This window comes from Neovison vison, chromosome 7 (assembly GCF_020171115.1).
Source record: "Neovison vison isolate M4711 chromosome 7, ASM_NN_V1, whole genome shotgun sequence".
Classification (NCBI taxonomy): domain Eukaryota; kingdom Metazoa; phylum Chordata; class Mammalia; order Carnivora; family Mustelidae; genus Neogale; species Neogale vison.
In genome coordinates this window covers 157160478-157177652 of record NC_058097.1, presented here as the reverse complement: position 1 = coordinate 157177652, position 17175 = coordinate 157160478, and the positions used below count along the sequence as shown (strand labels likewise).

Sequence of the window (17175 nt, the reverse complement as noted above, 5' to 3'; positions counted from 1 at the left end):
GAGAGAGGACAAGCAGGCAGAGAGCAGGCACAGAGAGAGGAGGAAGCAGGCTCCCTGTTGAGCAGAGAGCCCAATGTGGGGCTAGATCCGAGGACCCTGAGATCATGGCCTGAGCCCAAGGCAGCGGCTTAACCCACTGAGCCACCCAGGTGCCCCCATTTAGTTCTATTTCATGCTAAGTTCTTTTAGCTCCCAAAGTTATGTAGCTCAGTCCCTAAACCCTCAGTTCAGACTGTTCACTTATGCTTGCGTTCATTTGTTGAATCTGTTACTTGCTTTACAATATTTAAGAGGTGATATGCTGAATGCTGAGGCAGTTTTGAAGATGAACAAGGGTCGGTGAGGGTCCTCAACTGGTCCACTGGGATTTACCAGGTAGACCTGGCAGCTGTGCAGTTTCCTGGGATTTCTAGCCATGAGAGGAGTGTTTCAGCAGTGGTTCATCTCTCTTCCCTTATTTTGCCCACACTGGGTTCTCCCTGTCTGTCTTGCCCCTGTTCTCTAACCCTATCTTTAAATTTATGAGAAATGAAAATTAGCTTCTTTGCCCTTAAATTTGGGAAGTTCCATTAAGGGTAGAACTTCTCTGATGAAACCTTTATTAAAGTTTGAAATCTTTCCAGTTTCAAGTTTGAATCTCTTCTATCTGTGTAATCCCACAGAAGAGGCTTCTCCATTAGAACTTTCCTCCTTCCTCTGAAAGTCACTTTGCCTACGGAGTAGACAAAGTATGAGTATGCAGACAGAGTATGCAGTATTCGGTATTTTTTTTTTTTAAAGATTTTGTTTATTTATTTGACAGAGATCACATGTAGGCAGAGAGGCAGGCAGAGAGAGAGGGGGAAGCAAGCTTCCTACCAAGCAGAGAGACCGATGCAGGGCTCCATCCCAGGACCCTGGGAACATGACTGTAGCCAAAGGCAGAGGCTTTAACTCATTGAGACACCCAGGTGCCCCATAGTATCTGATATTTCTCAAGCTCTTCACTTCTGCCTGCTTCATTGGCTCTCTGTGGGGATGCCAGGAGGGGCATGTTGTTTTGTTCACTTACGGTGATTGACAAAAATGAGAGGGAGGTAATGGTGCTAAATTTCCTCATCCTTTGGAAAGACAGCTGCTCAACAAAAGAGAAGCGAAAGAAGGTGGACACAGAAGAGTGTTACATTGAGCCTTTGCATTGCCAGTTGGAGTGAGGTTGTGTTCCCCTCCTTTTGGCATCTGGAGCCAGCTTGTCCACTGTCTGAGATTTACTCTACTTATTTGTATTGTGAACTCTTTTAATAGAAAATTACAAAATATAAAATAATCTTTCTCTCCAACTCTAAGTTGATTTTTCTAAAAATGTAATATGTGCATTGTAGTACCTTTTAAAAAAAAGATTCACTTTCCTGTCACCTAGAATCACTGTTAATATCTTAGTGCACTAATAATAGTACACTATTTCATCAGTATTTTGTTGGAGAATTATCTTTAATAGGTTCCTTCAGTTGAATGCTGACTCTGTTACCTGTGTATTGCTAAGGGGTTTGTAAGTACTATCTCAATTAACCCTTGCACCAGCACCGAGAAGCATGTTTTATTATTCTCGATTTTTGTATACTCTCTTCCTGTGAGAGCTCAGCTATCTCCAGGGCTTCAACTATTTCCTTTATGGCAGGGGTATATCACTTGAATCTCAGTGGTTACCCTGAGAGCACGAGTTCTCTCTCTCCCTCTCTTTCTTTCTTTCTTTGTTTCTTCTCTCTCTCTCTCTCTCTTTCTTTCGAGAAAGCACAAGCAGGTAGAGTGGCATGGCAGAGGCAGAGAGAGAAGCAGGGTCTCTGCTGAGCAAGGGGCCCGAAGCGGGACTTGATCCTAGCACCCTGGGATCATGATCCAAGCTGAAGGCAGCTGCTTAACTGACTGAGCCACCCAGGCATCCCGAGAGCATGAGTTCTTGAGCCAGATGGCCTGGGTTCAAATGATTTTTCTACCCTTTCCCATATGTGATCCTGGACAAGTCCCTTAACCTCTCTATGCTTCAGTTTCTTCATCTGTAAAAGGGCTAGTAATAGTGCCTACCTCCTAAGGTCTTTGTGAGGATAAATAAATTAATACGTATAAAGTGCTTAGATGACCTGCCATGAAGGTAGTGTGTATAGTCATTGCTGCTGGATGACCCACAGGCATCTCAAATTTTCCCTGTTCAGTACTTACCGCTGTAAAGCTGCTCTTTCTTCTCCTTTATTCATGAGCTCCTTTAAGGGTATCAGAGTCGTCCCTGATTTCTTCTTTTTCCTCGGTAATCATACTCAAAGTCTTGTCAATTCGATTTCCCAAAAGTCCTTCTCACTCTCTTGCCTCCAACCCAGTTAGAAATTTGACCATTTTTTTCCTGGAATGCATCCTCAGTGTCTCAAAAGTCTTGCCCCTTGATGTTCTTGTCAATTTCCCAGCCTGTTTCCCAGAGTGATCATTCTAAAACAGTTTAATTTTATAGTTCCTTGCTAAAAACTCTTTCCTTTTATGAGGAATAATATAAAGTGCACAAATATTAAGTGTATAGCTTACTGGATTTCAACGTTTTTATTCACCCATGTAACCCCTACTGAAATCAAGATATAGAACATTTCCAGCACTCCAGATGGTTGCTTTATGTCTCTTCCAAGATAGTATCCGCATTCCTGCCCTTAACCACTCTTCTATTACCATTTGTCATTGCCTTTTCTTCCTTTTTTTTTTTTAGATCTTTACAGCTACTTAAAATAGAATTCTTTTTTCCAGTTTTATTAAGAAATAATTGCTGTACATTACTGTATAAGATTAAGGTGTACAACATGATATTTTGATTTAATTGTGAATTAATTACCACAATCGGTTCAGCTAACATCCTTGGTCTTGTATACACACAGTACAAAAAAAAAGGCAAAAAGAGAGATACATTTTATCTCCTCGTGATGAGAACTCTTAGGATGTCCTCTATTGGCAATTTTCCTATATGTCATACAGCAGTGTTAGCCACGGTCATCATGTCATACATTATGTCCCTTATTTATTCTACTTTCTAGAAGTTGGTACCTACCCCTGACCACTCTTGTTATCTCCGTTTATTTTGCCTTTTCTTGGGCTTTGTGTAAATGAATCATAAAAGCTCTTTATTGAATCTTCTTTGACAGGGTAATCCCAAACTCATTTAATGTGACATTCAGAAATGTTTGTCATCTGGCTTTTTACTTCAAATCCTTCACACTCAGCCACCCTTCTTGCCATGCCAAAATTGTGTTGTTTGCTAACACAATAGGCTCTTTTTCCCTTTCATTTCTTTCCTTTTTTTTTTTTTTTTTTTTTGGTACTTGATATTCTGCTTCATTCCCTACCAAATTCATCCTCCAAAACTCAGCTCTAGGCTGGATCTAGCCCTTCTCTGTACTCTGGAAGCATGATTATTATTGTATTATTGTTATTTATTTACATGTCTTTCATCTCTACTCATCATTTTCAAGAACTCAGGGATGGGACATTCCCCCACTCCCTAATTTTACACAAGTCATTCATATTCTCTCCAGGAAAATGACAAAACAGAAACAAACAAAAATAACCCCAAATCCCACTATATAGAGATGATATATCTCTATATATAGATATATCATGGTGTATCTATCTATATATCTATATGTCTGTATACCAGCATATATACACAAACTGTAAAACGTAAATAAACATACATCCATAAAATACAAAATATTTATTTAATCTATTAATTACATTTGGTTCCCCCCACCCTTTTGTTATAAAAACCCTTTGTATTTTAACACAGTTCTCTTCCCTGATTATTTTTGGAGGATACATTTATAGAAATAAAATGGGTAGCTGAAAGAAATGAACATTTTTAAGGGCTTTTGATATACTTAGCTCAGTCAGTCTCCAAAATTTCTTTAACCCGTGTGTACTTCTGCTAGGGTGAGATTGCCTGTTTTTCAGCTGTCCCTACCAAACTTTTTAGGAAAGAAAATAGTATTTGCAAGTCTGATAAGTTTAAAATGGTTTTGCATTGCTGCTATAATTTGCATTTCTTTGATTGTTACCAAGGCTGAATATTTTCTCATAAGCTTGATGCCATTTATATTTATATTATATAATCTATATTTATTTTGTGATTTACATGTTTCATGTATTTATATTGATTTTATCTGTGTTTTTAATATGAAGGGTATTAGCTCATCATATATACTATGTACATTTCCCTGACTTTATCATTTATCTTCTAACTTTATCGTTTTCCACATACAAACATTTTAATTATTTAATGTAGTAAAATTTATTAGTCTTTTAAATAATTTTCTCTACCTGTGGTGTCATTCTTAAAAAGGTCTTTCCTCAGCAAGATCAGATAAATATCCATTCTATATTCATGTACCTCTTTTATGATGTCATTTTTTGCATTTAAATCTTTACTCAGTCTGGAACTTACTCTGTTATGAAATAATAATACTAATAATAGCTAATCTTTTGAGTGCATATTATATTCCAGGTATATGCTTCATTTGTACTGACTCATTTAATACTTTTAACAAACTTATGATGTAGGTATGGTTGCTCAGCTAGTAAAAATGGCAGAGATGGGATTCAGGTTTAGGTAGTTGAGCCCTAGAGCCCATGCCTTTAACTACTCTGCTAACTTAGTTTTTTCCCACTGTCCTAATGTCATTTGTTAAGAAATCCATTCTTTCCCTGCCACTTTGAAATTGCCAATTTTAGTCATATGCTCTCTCTATATATATACATACACACACACACACTTAGGTGTGTTACTATACTTTTGTTCCCCTGAGCTGTCTATTCTGGTGATAATGCCACACTGTTTTAACTTGTGTAGCTGAAAGATGGTGTTCTCTTCCCCTTAGCCTCCCCAGTGCCTAGCAGTGATTGTTGCCTTGTAGATATTTAATGAATATTTGCAGAATGATGTAACTCTTGGAGGTTCATGGATAGAATTCAGAGGGTCTGCAGCTTGGTTAGGAAAAAATTACATCATCATTTTCATTGATACCAGACTGAAATTTAATATTTCTTTCAATTATGAATATAGGCAATAAAGCACAGTAGTAATAGCACGACCTGTGACTTTGTCATGGGTATTTGCCAGGGTTAACCTTAGGTTAAAAACTCTTGGTTTGGGGTGCCAGGGTGGCTCAGTGGGTTAAGCTGCTGCCTTCGGCTCAGGTCATGATCTCAGGGTCCTGGGATCGAGTTCCGCATCGGGCTCTCTGCTCAGCAGGGAGCCTGCTTCCTCCTCTCTCTCTCTGCCTGCCTCTCTGCCTACTTGTAATCTCTCTCTGTCAAATAAATAAATAAAATCTTTAGAAAAAAACCAAAAAACTCTTGGTTTAATGTGTTCTTTCTTGAGGCTATTTTATCTTTGTGTCTAATACCTAGACAGTGCCTGATACTTGGTAGATGCCCAATAAATATGCTAATTTGAAAAACTCTTTTTGTTTAGATTTACCTATTTATTTTATTTTATTATTATTTTAATATTGCACTTAAAAATTTATTTATTTATTTATTTTTAAAAATTAATTTATTTGACTGAGAGAGAGAGATCACAAGCAGGCGGTGATTCCAGGATCCTGGGATCATGACCTGACCCCAAGGCAAATACTTAACCAGCTGAGCCACCCAGGTGCCCCTACTTGGTATTTTTAAAACTTAAACACTTGTCTCATTTAAAGTTGTTCCTTCAGCCATATTTTGGACTGAGTTTATGCGATGGATAAATTTCTTAAGATCAAAGCCCTAACAGATACTTCTTTTTCATATTCTCAAGAAGTCTCACTTTGTTAAATAATTTCAGATTAAAAAAATACTTTCTTTGAGACTTTCATATGCATCTCTTGGCCTTAATTTAGCCTCTGTAAAACTGCAAGAAATTCAGATTCGGGTTTTTCCTATATGCAGAGTTTTTTCTTTTCTTTTTATTTCAAAGATACGAAACTGTCATAGTGTTAATCTGTGGTTGTTGATTTTGTTTAGGATCCTATAAATCTTTTGAATTTGGGCCAAAATCTTTTCTGGACAGTTTGCTTCTTTCATTAAACTTTTAATTAGAGATCTGAGGCCATTTGTTCAAAGATTGCTTTTATTTGCAGGGTGTTCTCTGAGCTGCATTCCTTCTCATGATTTTCAACTTGTACATTGTTGAGTCTTTCTTTTGCTTTCATTCATTTCTGCATATTATATCTTTTTCTTGATTAGCTTTTGGTAGCATCACTTGTGTTTTTATTACATTCATATCTTTTCATTGCTTTAGGATGGATCTTCTGTTTTTACATCTTGGACTTGTGTAGTCATTATGATGGTCTCTTTCATCTCCTTGAGAATCAGTGCCAACTGCTTTGTAAATTTGATTGATTGATCAAGTGTTTACTGTGGAGAAGGCATTCCATTACAGGGATTAGCTTTGTTTTTCTTTCCTACCCTAAGGTTTTTTTTTCTTTGCTTATATTTTTTTCCTTCATTTTTCTAAGTTCACTTGTTGATTCCCCTTTCATAGTTTCAGACTATTTTGTTTGCACTTTATTTACTGAGATTGGTGAGAAGTCCTTTTCAATATATCGAGATACCATTTCAGTCACATAAAGGGTTAAGGAATTGAGGCATTTTTTTAAAATTTTATTATGGTAAATTTAATTACTGATTACCTAATTAATTACAAATCCCCCATTTTGGAAAATGACTTCATAAAGGAGAAATGACATTCCAAATTCCCAGTTCATCTTTGTTAATATGAACTTGAAGGAAGAGCCCTATGATGACGGGAGAAAGCTCTCTACCAGGACATGGCTTGGCTTGTGCCTGAGAGGCTCATGGCTTGGGCATGCTTCTGGAGAGCTTGCCTACTGCCACTGCCTCCAGGCCAGTGAAGGCAGGGGTACTCATGCTGTCTTCTTTCTCAGTCACTCTGCTTCCACTTGGCCATTGCTATTATTCATGCTGACTCTTGCCATTTCTGTGTGAAAATTCCCCGGATAGCAAGCAAGGGAACAAGTAGAAAAATATTTTTTTAAGATTTTATTTATTTGCGAGAGAGAGAGAGAGCACAAGCAGGAGGAGCAGTAGAAGTAGTTTTTGATTATAGATAACTGTGTCATTTTGACATATAACTCAGAAGGAGTTCAAGGATTGATATTAGTATAACAAAATTTCTTTCATTCCTATCTAGTTATTTATGTGAAAATGTTTCTTGGCCCTTGCAACTAATAGACTAAAAATGGAAAAATTAATGCATTTATAATAAAGTTTTACTATTTGTATTTAATAAAAATTTGTACTATGTTTGTTTTGATCAATTACATAATAGTAGTAAAGGTAAGGAAAGCTCAATCCAAAAGAAATTTTTTTTGAACATTTAGAGTTTATAATTACAGATTTGAAAATACATGTATGAGATATCTGGGTGGCTCATTCAGTTAAGCATCTGCCTGTAGCTCAGGTCATGATCCCATGGTCCTAGGATTAAGCCCCATGTCCAATTCTCTGCTCAGCGGGGAACCTGCTTCTCCCTTACCCTCTGCCTGCCGCTCCCCCTGCTTGTGCTCTTTCTGTCAAATAAATAAATAAGATTTTTTTTTAAAAAGAATAGTATAGTAGTTTGTTTTTTTTTAAGATTTTATTTATTTATTTGACAGAGAGAGAGATCACAAGTAGGCAGAGAGGCAGGCAGAGAGAGAGGAGGAAGCAGGCTCCCTGCTGAGCAGAGAGCCCGATGCGGGACTCGATCCCAGGACCCTGGGATCATGACCTGAGCCGAAGGCAGCGGCCTAACCCACTGAGCCACCCAGGCGCCCCAGTATAGTAGTTTTATCTTAAAAATGTCAATATTTGGAGCGCCTGGATGGCTTAGTTGGTTAATCATCTGCCTTTGGCTCAGTTCATGATCTCAGGGTCCTGGGATGGAGCCCCAGAGCTTACCGGGCTCCCTGTTCAGTGGGGAGTCTGCTTCTCCCTTCCCTCTGCTCCTTCCCCGTCTCATGTTCTCTCTCAAATAAATAAATAAATAAAAACTTTTAAAAAGTCAGTATTTATAAAATGTCAATATGTGTAATATGCTAGAAAGCATATCTCTACTATTTATGATGCAAAAATATAGTTTTTAATCTAAACATATAGGAAGAATACTTGTTTTGTAAAATTCATTTAGGGTAATATGACAAACATTTATAATAGAGTGTGATATAAGTGAATAACAAGAGGAAAAGGAAGAAAAATAAGGAAAAGATGTAAAGGATGCCCTAGGATTAGAGAAAGCAACCAGACAAGGTGCTGTTGGAGCTGAAGCTTGGGGGACTATGGGAGTTGGCTAGCAAAGTAAAGGTGGAAAGGAAGGGGGAACAGTCTATGCAAAAGATGTAGAGGTATAAAAGAACATGGAGAGCCTGGGGGGATGGCAGGAATGGCACGAGCAGGATGGTGATTTACAGCCAGCCTAACAGTGCACGTTGAGGACCTGGAAAGCAGAGACGATGGGGCCAGGGGCGGGGGTGCAGGCAGGAGGTAGTGAGAACAAGAGTGATCCATTAATTTTGCTTTTTCCTAGTGATTGTTTCTCATACTGGTTGTCTTCCGGACATTCTTACAACTGTAGAGATTCTTGTTTATATTCTGGGAGGGAAGAAAAGAGAGGCCCAGCCAGGGTTTATTCCTCTTACAGGTTTTGTATCTCAATAGTAATGGTCAGGCTGAGAATAGTGCTAGAGGCCAAGGCTTCTTTCCACATACTGGCCACATGTTTGATTGAGGCCTTCCTCAATTAAATTTGTCATTAAAAAGGGTGACTATGTTTTTGGACCCAAATTTGAGATCCTTGGGCCAATAAAAGATTTCCCCTCTGATTTGTGAATTTATGGGGAAAACTTTTACAAACTTCCATAAATTAAATCAAATTTAACTAAATCACCCTTATTATAAAGAATTCTACTGTATAAAATTTCTCTGGTTCCAGAAAAGGTAGCACATAAGGTCATTCTTCTGGCCCATCTGGGAATTCTTTTGCTTTTGTCAATAGAGAATCTCCCCATTATAGGGATCCAAATAGGAGTGCTGTAAAATAAGACTGTATATAGTCCTGAGGGGGGGAAAAAAAAAAAGAGTATTTGTTCCACAAAGTGGTAGAGCCATGATTCAGTGTTTGGGTAGAGCAGATTGAATGAATTCCGAAAAGAAATCATCAAAGGGTTGATTTGATACCACACAGAAACACGAGGTGGTGAGATGGGTAGTTTTTCCACGTTTTAATATTTTCCAGGATGACACTGAAAGCCTTGCCCTTAGAGAACCTTAGAGAACCCTGGCCTCAAACCAGCTAATAATTCATTCTTCCAGGCTCTTAAGAAGGAGAAATGGAAGATTTATACCATTTAGTAGATGCCCTGGGCCTTTTCTAGGAGAGCCTGGAAAAGAGTTGAGGAAAATCATGGGAATATAACCAGCAAGGCCTTGCTCTTGGGGATGTGGGCGGGGCGGCAATAGGAGAGAATGGGGTCAAAGAAGTACTGAGTCAGTTCGGGAGACCTATTCTGTGCCATTCACTACTTAACACTTTCATAAATCTCACTAATTGTCTCAAAGAGAAGAAAGTCAGGACTTGGAGAAATCAATTAACTTGCCCAAGATCCAGATTTTGAACTGAGATTCATTTGATTTCAAAACCCTTTCCACTATACTGTCATGCTTTCTTGTGCTGAAATCCTGGAAAATGAACAATATTCTGGATTGAATTAGGGAACTCATGGTATCCAGCTAACTGTTCAGAAAAACTCTGAGTTGGAGACATTTGGGGAGAGGAATAATGCTGGCTAGGAGAGAGGAATTGGGGGGAAACACTAGGAGTTCTTTAGATTGTCTGCTTCATAGAAAGGGATTTTGTGTGGTGGCATCTAGTCCTTCATGGTGGCTTGGAGGAAGTGGCTCCTGAATTCATTTGCTGCCAGTAAGCCCTGTGAAGGAAAATGTGAGAAGATATGGGATTTCACAAAACACAGTTTTTGTTTGTTTGTTTGTTTGTTTTTTGAGACCAACAGGGCGTTCCCAGATTTAAAATTTTTTCTCAGGGTAAGAGACTAAAAATAAACAAAAACCCCAAACCTATTATCTTCATATGCTATAAGAAAAGGCATTTGAAAACCAGAATAATAAATGAATTAAAAACAAGCAAATAAAATAGAATAAAAGGGCAATCCTTCCCAAGAAAGGACCTTATATTCATCTTGTACAAAATTAGGCTAGATTAAAATACTTTAAATTAAGAAAAGTTTACAATAAAATTTATTGATGTGTTTGTGAGTTTTGGAAGTTTTATTTGATATATAGCATTAGGTGAAGCTTGACTGTCCAGTTGTTTCATTGTTTGTTTTTTTTTTAAATCACAGTTATGGTTGGTAGTCCATTTCAACAGGTATATTGATGAAAACAGTATCAGTAGTCATGTAATTCACTCAGTGTGGAGTATTCTGGTGAATGGAGAGAAGGAGTAAGCACAGTTCTTAGGTTTCAGTTCTGTGGCCAGGCTAAGAAGGAAGCATAGTATTAGCTCTGGGGTCTGACTGGGGGAGGCCGCAGGGAGAGTGCTGGCTGCAAGGACCTTTCTGCCTCTGATTCCCGTGTAGAGTGGGGCTGAGGGCTGCATGGGCCCCTGACTCCCCAGTATGGAACAGGTAGGAATTTATTTGAGAGGGATGCTATAGAGGGTAAAAAAACTTATCATGGCCTGGACCATATTTAAGGGAACCACTCCTCTAAAGGAATTATCCTGTTTGGTTCTCCAAGATAATCTAAAGGCAGAGGCATAGACAAAGGCCCATTGTTTTCTCCAGGGCAGCTGTTTATTGCATTGGTGCTAAGGAGGGGTGTGGGAAGCCTACAGGACTGTGGCCTAGGTACTCGGATTTGGGGTGGTCCTGCTGCTCTGCCTGGTTGTTTTCTTCTGAGTCTCTATTGAGGGGCTCAGGGGCAAACTGCATTTTCCTCCAGGCAGTGTAATCTTAGCTTTACCTTCTTCACAGTCTCCATGCCCTGGAATTTTGGTGAATGCTGAGGGCCTGGGAATGGAATAAAAGCCTAAATGCAGTTTGGGAATTCCCCAGCAGTCCTAGCCTGCCTCTCCTGTTCAAGGGAACACTTACCTTCTGCATTTCCAGGGCCATGCTGGGGGAAGTGTGTGCCTTGGCCTCTCTGGAGAAGGGCACATTAGCTTCCCCGGCCTGTTTACATTAGTTTGGTCCTTTCTGCCTTGATAACAAATGAGGCCTTGGATGGGGGATTTCCCTGCTTCTATGGAGGTCACTCCTTCCTTTTGTCTGCTTTCTCAATTTTTCCACCTGGAGAAGAGCTCTCTCCCCACCCCCACCCCATTCTCCACCCTCATTATTAAAATACTGTCCTTGGCTTAACTCCTTGTATCCTAGCTTTGGCCTAGTGAATGGATCAGTTCACAATCAGGAAGCAATTAATCTGTCTTCTCAGATTCTCTTTTGCTGTGTTCTTTCACTTAATCAGATCTTTTTTTGTTTGCCTGTCACTGCCTTAGGCGTCAGTACTCTCCCCTAAGAAAGGGTTGTCTTCCAAGCCCTGTGGCTGGACTGCTTCTTGGTTCTTGTTGTATGGATGCAGGCTTTCCTGGTTTTTTGGAATGTCTTGGCTGCTCCAATAAAGTGTAAACTCTTTGAGGCTAAGAGCTCCAGGTTCATTCTTTCCCTTTCCTCCAGTCTGTGTTGTGGCACGTGAGAGGAGAGGTGGGTCCTATGGGGAGCATGACCACCAGTGGCAGACTGCCAGTGAGGCTACCTCAACCTTGCTCTCAATGTCAGCCTGTCCAGCCAGAGCACAGACACAGCTATACCCCCACTGAGGCTGACTCCATTGTGTGCTGGACCATGGCTCACAGTAGGTACAAGAGGGGCAGTAGTAGAAGCCTGCTTCAGAACTCTGTGTTTCTTTGTGCTAACTTCCCTTTTCTTCTTGTTCATTTGAACCATCCTGATTTCAGAGCTTCTGATGTAATTGAGGGATCTTATTTGACCATCGAAGCGTTTTCTTTCTTAAAATGTCCTCGGAAAGCTCTAGTAAATTTTACTTGGTGGTAGTAACTTTTGCACTCTGTTCATAGCTTTCAGGTTTTGGGAGGCTTTCTCTCTTGGGTTATTCAGGTAGGGTTTTTTGTTTTTTTTTTTTCAATCAGTAGACCTTGTTCTGTACAGTGACTTCTGTTATCCCAAGTCTTCCTTCAGATTGATCTTGGGTCTTGTTCTCCTTCTAGAAGAACCTTGTTTGGGTCCCTTGAGTTCCCTTCCAGTTCCACTGATGATGCTTTGGGCTAGTGGTTCTTTGCTACTAGCCTGTCTTCCTCTCCTTGAGCTCCTGGTTCCTATCTCATACCCATAGATTCCTGTCTACACTGCTTGGTACTGTCATGTAATTTCTTCTGACTTCTGTTTGGTCAGTTGTTAGATGACAGCCCATTTACATTCATATTTAGATCTAGGATCCTATTTATAAATCTCAACTTTTTTTTTTTTTTTTTTTAAATCTGATTCCCTGCCCCTAGCTTATCTTCAGTTTAAGCCTGGGTTTTCCTTTTGTGCCACCCATCTGCTTGTCTAGCAGTGGTCTTTCCTTCAGTTTTCCTGCGTGCTGCGCCTACATCACTCCCACAGTCTTCCCCTCCAGTGTAGATCACAAAGGAAATATTTAGTTAGTCTCTGCCAAACATTCTGGCTGTGTTGTTTTGCTTAAGAAGACATGCAGATAAACTGTTTTGATTCTTGGTCTTGGTGCTCTAGGGCAGATGTTCTCCTGAAGCGGAGGTATTGTGGTCAGTGGCAAGAGTGCAGGAGTTCGGAGAATTGGATTCTAGTCCCTGCTTCACTACTAATTTGTGGTGTGATATTGTGCAAGGCACATTTCTATGTCTCAATTTCCTTTTGTCGAAAGGGACCTTATGATAAAAAAGACAGGAAATCTGGGGACATGAGCTGGGAACCCAGCAAGTAAGTCTGGGGATCAAGGAGAGAGTGGAGAGGCTAGAGGTAGAGAACCATTACTACGAGTATCATTAGTGGAACCAAAAGGAAATGCAAATTCAAACGCAGATAAAAGTAATGTATATAATCACTTTGAAAAAGTCTAAAGTGTGATAACAAAATGGTAGAACTTTTTTTTTTTAAAGATTTTATTTATTTGACACACAGAAAGAGATCACAAGTAGGCAGAGAGGCAGGCAGAGAGAGAAGGGGAAGCAGGCTCCCTACTGAGCAGAGAGCCCGATGCAGGACTCAGTCCCAGGACTCTGAGATCATGACCTGAGCTGAAGGCAAAGGCTTAACCCACTGAGCCACCCAGGTGCCCAAAATGGTAGAAATTTCTTGACCAGGATGACTTCAGGAGATCATTGCCTTGTCCATCCCTGGGGTTGCTTTGGGTCCACACCTGTTTGCTATCACCCTTGGGATGTGGGGGGATTGGCCTTCTGTGGGTTTGGTTCCAGAATTCCACTTCCTACCTTCTATCTCTTTTATAAACCCAGGAATATTTATTTGAAACTCAGCCCAGATCCTCACCTGGCTTTGATTTTCTCATCATGTGGAGAATGGTCCTTGGATGTTGTAGTTTCCAGAAACCTTAAATGTTTCCTAACATGTCCAACTTCTGCATTTGTTGATCACTCCTTCTGTGCATGGCTGTGTTCCAGTTTTTGTGCCCTAAAGGTGATTGCAGCAACGAAGGGGGGAATCTGGGGGATCCTATCACCAGGAACTAGGAAATAAAAGTAGACAGAAGAACTGAGAGATGCCCTCTTGGTGTTCATGAGAGGCAGGTGTTTGAAGGAGAAGCAAAGTGGTTTAACATCTTCCTGTGTAACCATGAGAGACTATGGACTCTGAAAAACAATCTGAGGGGTTTGCAGTGGCGGGGGTGTGGGAGGTTGGGGTACCAGGTGGTGGGTATTCTAGAGGGCACAGCTTGCATGGAGCACTGGGTGTGGTGAAAAAATAATGAATACTGTTTTTCTGAAAATAAATAAATTGGAAAAAAAAATTGAAAAAAAAAAAATCTTCCTGTGTAAACCACAGCCCCCTTGTACACATACTCAGATAGGCAGAGAGCTTCATTTTTTTTCTCCCTTATCCCTACCAGTCCCCTTCTGAAATAATTCTGGGATTTTATCAGATTTTGCCTTTCTCTTTACAGTTAAAGGTTTCCATTGGTTTCTTCAGTTCAGAATGAGTTGGATGAAGACAGCCTCCAGAGTCTTTTGCTGTCTTGGGATCCTTTGTCAGACATAATCAGCAGAAACTTTCCTAAATGAGTGCTGAGGATACTTGTTTCTGTGGGGTTAGTGAGAAGTTTTAAGTTTCTGGACACACTATTGCTATGCCCAACCCTGGGAGGCTCTTGGGTGCTGAAACACAGAACTGAATGAAATAGTTCTGGGTGTGGAGTTACTTAATCGACTCTATATACTTACAACTGGATCTTCTTTGCTGTTCTGCAGTTATTTATCTCTTAGTCCTTTTGACGTATACCAGAGTGCCCATCCCTTATTTTTTTGTATTCTGTAAGCTCTGACTCCCTCTTGACCCTGTATTGCAAATGAGGGCAACCTCTACTTTACTGGGACTGTTAGAGCTGGGTGACTTAGAACTCTGGGATAGTTCCTGTTCTTCAGACAGCTAGGTACTCCAAATCATCCAACTCTGAGGGAACAGGCAGTAAGCATTTCCTGTAAGCTTTGTAGACGTGTTCATTGAGAATGTCAACATCATCTTGGCAAAATAATGGCTTGGCTTTGGGCTTGATAAAGGTTGTGAGCCCATGTCTGGCTATTTGGCATTTCCCCCCATCCCATTTGGTATTAAACCAAATTGTCCAAGGAAGATGGCCCACCTGCTAGCTGTCAGGTGATGCCTGGTGTGCCCTCTGCCACCCCAGTTCTGGATCCTCATGAGCCCTCTGGCTTCTGTGTTTTTCATCAATCATAGCTCATACTGTCACCCTCAGGTAGGTGTTTTTTAAACCCCACTCTTATTCTCTTTAACCCTCTTCCATCCTCTTTCTCTCCTGTTTTGCTTGGTTATCTTAGGAAGTACCCTCCTTGTCCCCTTGCCTCTTTGAGTGTGGAGGAAAAGCTAGCCCTAATCATAGCTGAGAAGCATGACGTCAGAACCCTTTGCAAAGGAAAGTCAGACATTTGGGAATGAAATTAGGTGGTGTGAAAAATCAGTGTTACATGTCCTGTCCTTGTTGAATGCCTTTTGAAATCTCTAAAAATACCTATCTTGTAATTAATCTGTCCTCCTTCTAGGACCACAATTTTGGATATGTAAAAATTATTTAGTTTTATTTCTATAACATTTTATTTTACTCCTAGTATTTACATAGGTATTTTTTGTAGGTTTATTATATATCAACAGTATTTTGGCCATGTTATTCAATAATGAGCTTATCTGGGCATCCAACTACCATGTCTAATATTGTTTCTTTGGGAAAGATCTTCAACTCATAAAAGTGACTGACTGATAAAGGAGTGATCATAGTCTTCACGCTTTGGCCCCTGCTGGTACTGGTGCCTCGGAAGGGGCTAACTGTATTCCTGTCCTATGGAGAGGGAGAGACGTGCTGCCAAGGCATGCCTAGAACTGAAGCAGGAAGGTGTGGTCCTGGTCCTGCCTTTTATCTGAGTTTCTAGGAGGTAGTTAGAGGTGCTGGAATCTGCCGTGCCTGCCTTGGCCTAAGCTCTTTTTCTCCCCACTTTGTGTCACTTCAAGAAGTACTTTAGTTTAAAGACTGAAGAATTACCCCTACTTTGAAATTCATGGTCTAATTATGACAGGACCACATTCTTTAAACCTGTTGTTTGGTGGAGTTAATTGAATTATCCCCTCCTATTTTTTTTTTAAAGATTTTATTTATTCATTTTAACAGAGAGAGAAATCACAAGTAGGCAGAGAGGCAGAGAGAGAGAAGGGGGGAAACAGGCTCCCTGCTGAGCAGAGAGCCCAACATGGGACTCGATCCCAGGACCCTGAGATCATGACCCAAGCCGAAGGCAGAGGCTTAACCCACTGAGCCACCCAGGTGCCCCTCCCCTCCTATTTTTGAGTGGGAAATAAAACATTCTTGTTGTGATGCTGTATCAGGTCTTAAATGGAAAGCTCCTAGTTTGAAGCTGTGTACATTTCCAGCGGGAGAAATCTGCAGCCAATTTATGAAAACTGAAGATATCCCTGTGCTCTGGGTGTAAACTGCCACATCTCCTCATGGAATGAACAGTTCAGGAAAATGAAACAACTTTTTGAATAAAATTCCAAGCTCCATTAGGTTCCAAGTGACTGAGAATTTCCTGTTGGAGTGGGAAAGCTTATCCCTGTGTTTTTGCCTGGGGACAGTGTGTATCATTTAGTTCTAGAGAAGTTCCTCCAGAGCTGATTTCCTCTTTCTTTGTCCTTCTTTCTCTGGTACCCAGGGGTGGGTTGAGCTCATTTTGGTCTCATCTCCCTAAAAAAGCAGCATGTATTTTGGTCAAGATTTGAGAATAAAATCTGTAGCCTCAGGGCGGGGTGAGACTAATGGGTCTTCCAAGTAGCAAACCTTTCACCTCTGCTTCATTGGTACCAGGCTGTTGTAAGTAACTGGACTAACCAGCTACAGACGCTTATTGTGCAATTCTGAGGTGAGCATGGGCAGAATCCCAGAGGCTGGGAGGCAGACATGTGGCTACCAGAAAGGTGACATCAGCTGGTTTCCTGGTGCTGTGGAGGAAGGGGAGATTCCGGGTGCTCAGCCACCTTCCCGCACGTGGGGGGGCGGTCTCAGGCCACCCCCAGTCCTGTTGGCGGCCAAAGCCTTTGCTTGGGAAAAGCCTTCGTCTCATTCTTAGCCTGTCCTGTTCCCACTGGGACCTGAAATTGGAAGGGGTCTTGCAGTTTTGGCTATGGGCACAAAGCTCTGAGGAGGGAATATGCATGTGTGTTTCTTTGTGTCTGTGCATTCTGTGTTAATGCTAACAACTGATGAGGGTTTCCAAACTGAGGGTTGGATATGAGATGGGAAAGCATTATCTGCCTTCTTTAGTATCTTTATTAGGAATTGCCCTTTTCTTGGAACCGAAAGCCTTTTAAGATTTAACTAGTTTTTTAAATT

General features: G+C 40.5%; 1 protein-coding gene across 2 annotated transcripts in view; it reads left to right on the top strand.

Annotated features, from left to right (window-relative positions):
* DENND2B (DENN domain containing 2B) overlaps positions 1-17175 on the top strand; it is a 154008-nt gene that overhangs the window by 11430 nt on the left and 125403 nt on the right. The gene's annotated exons all lie outside the window — the stretch shown is intronic.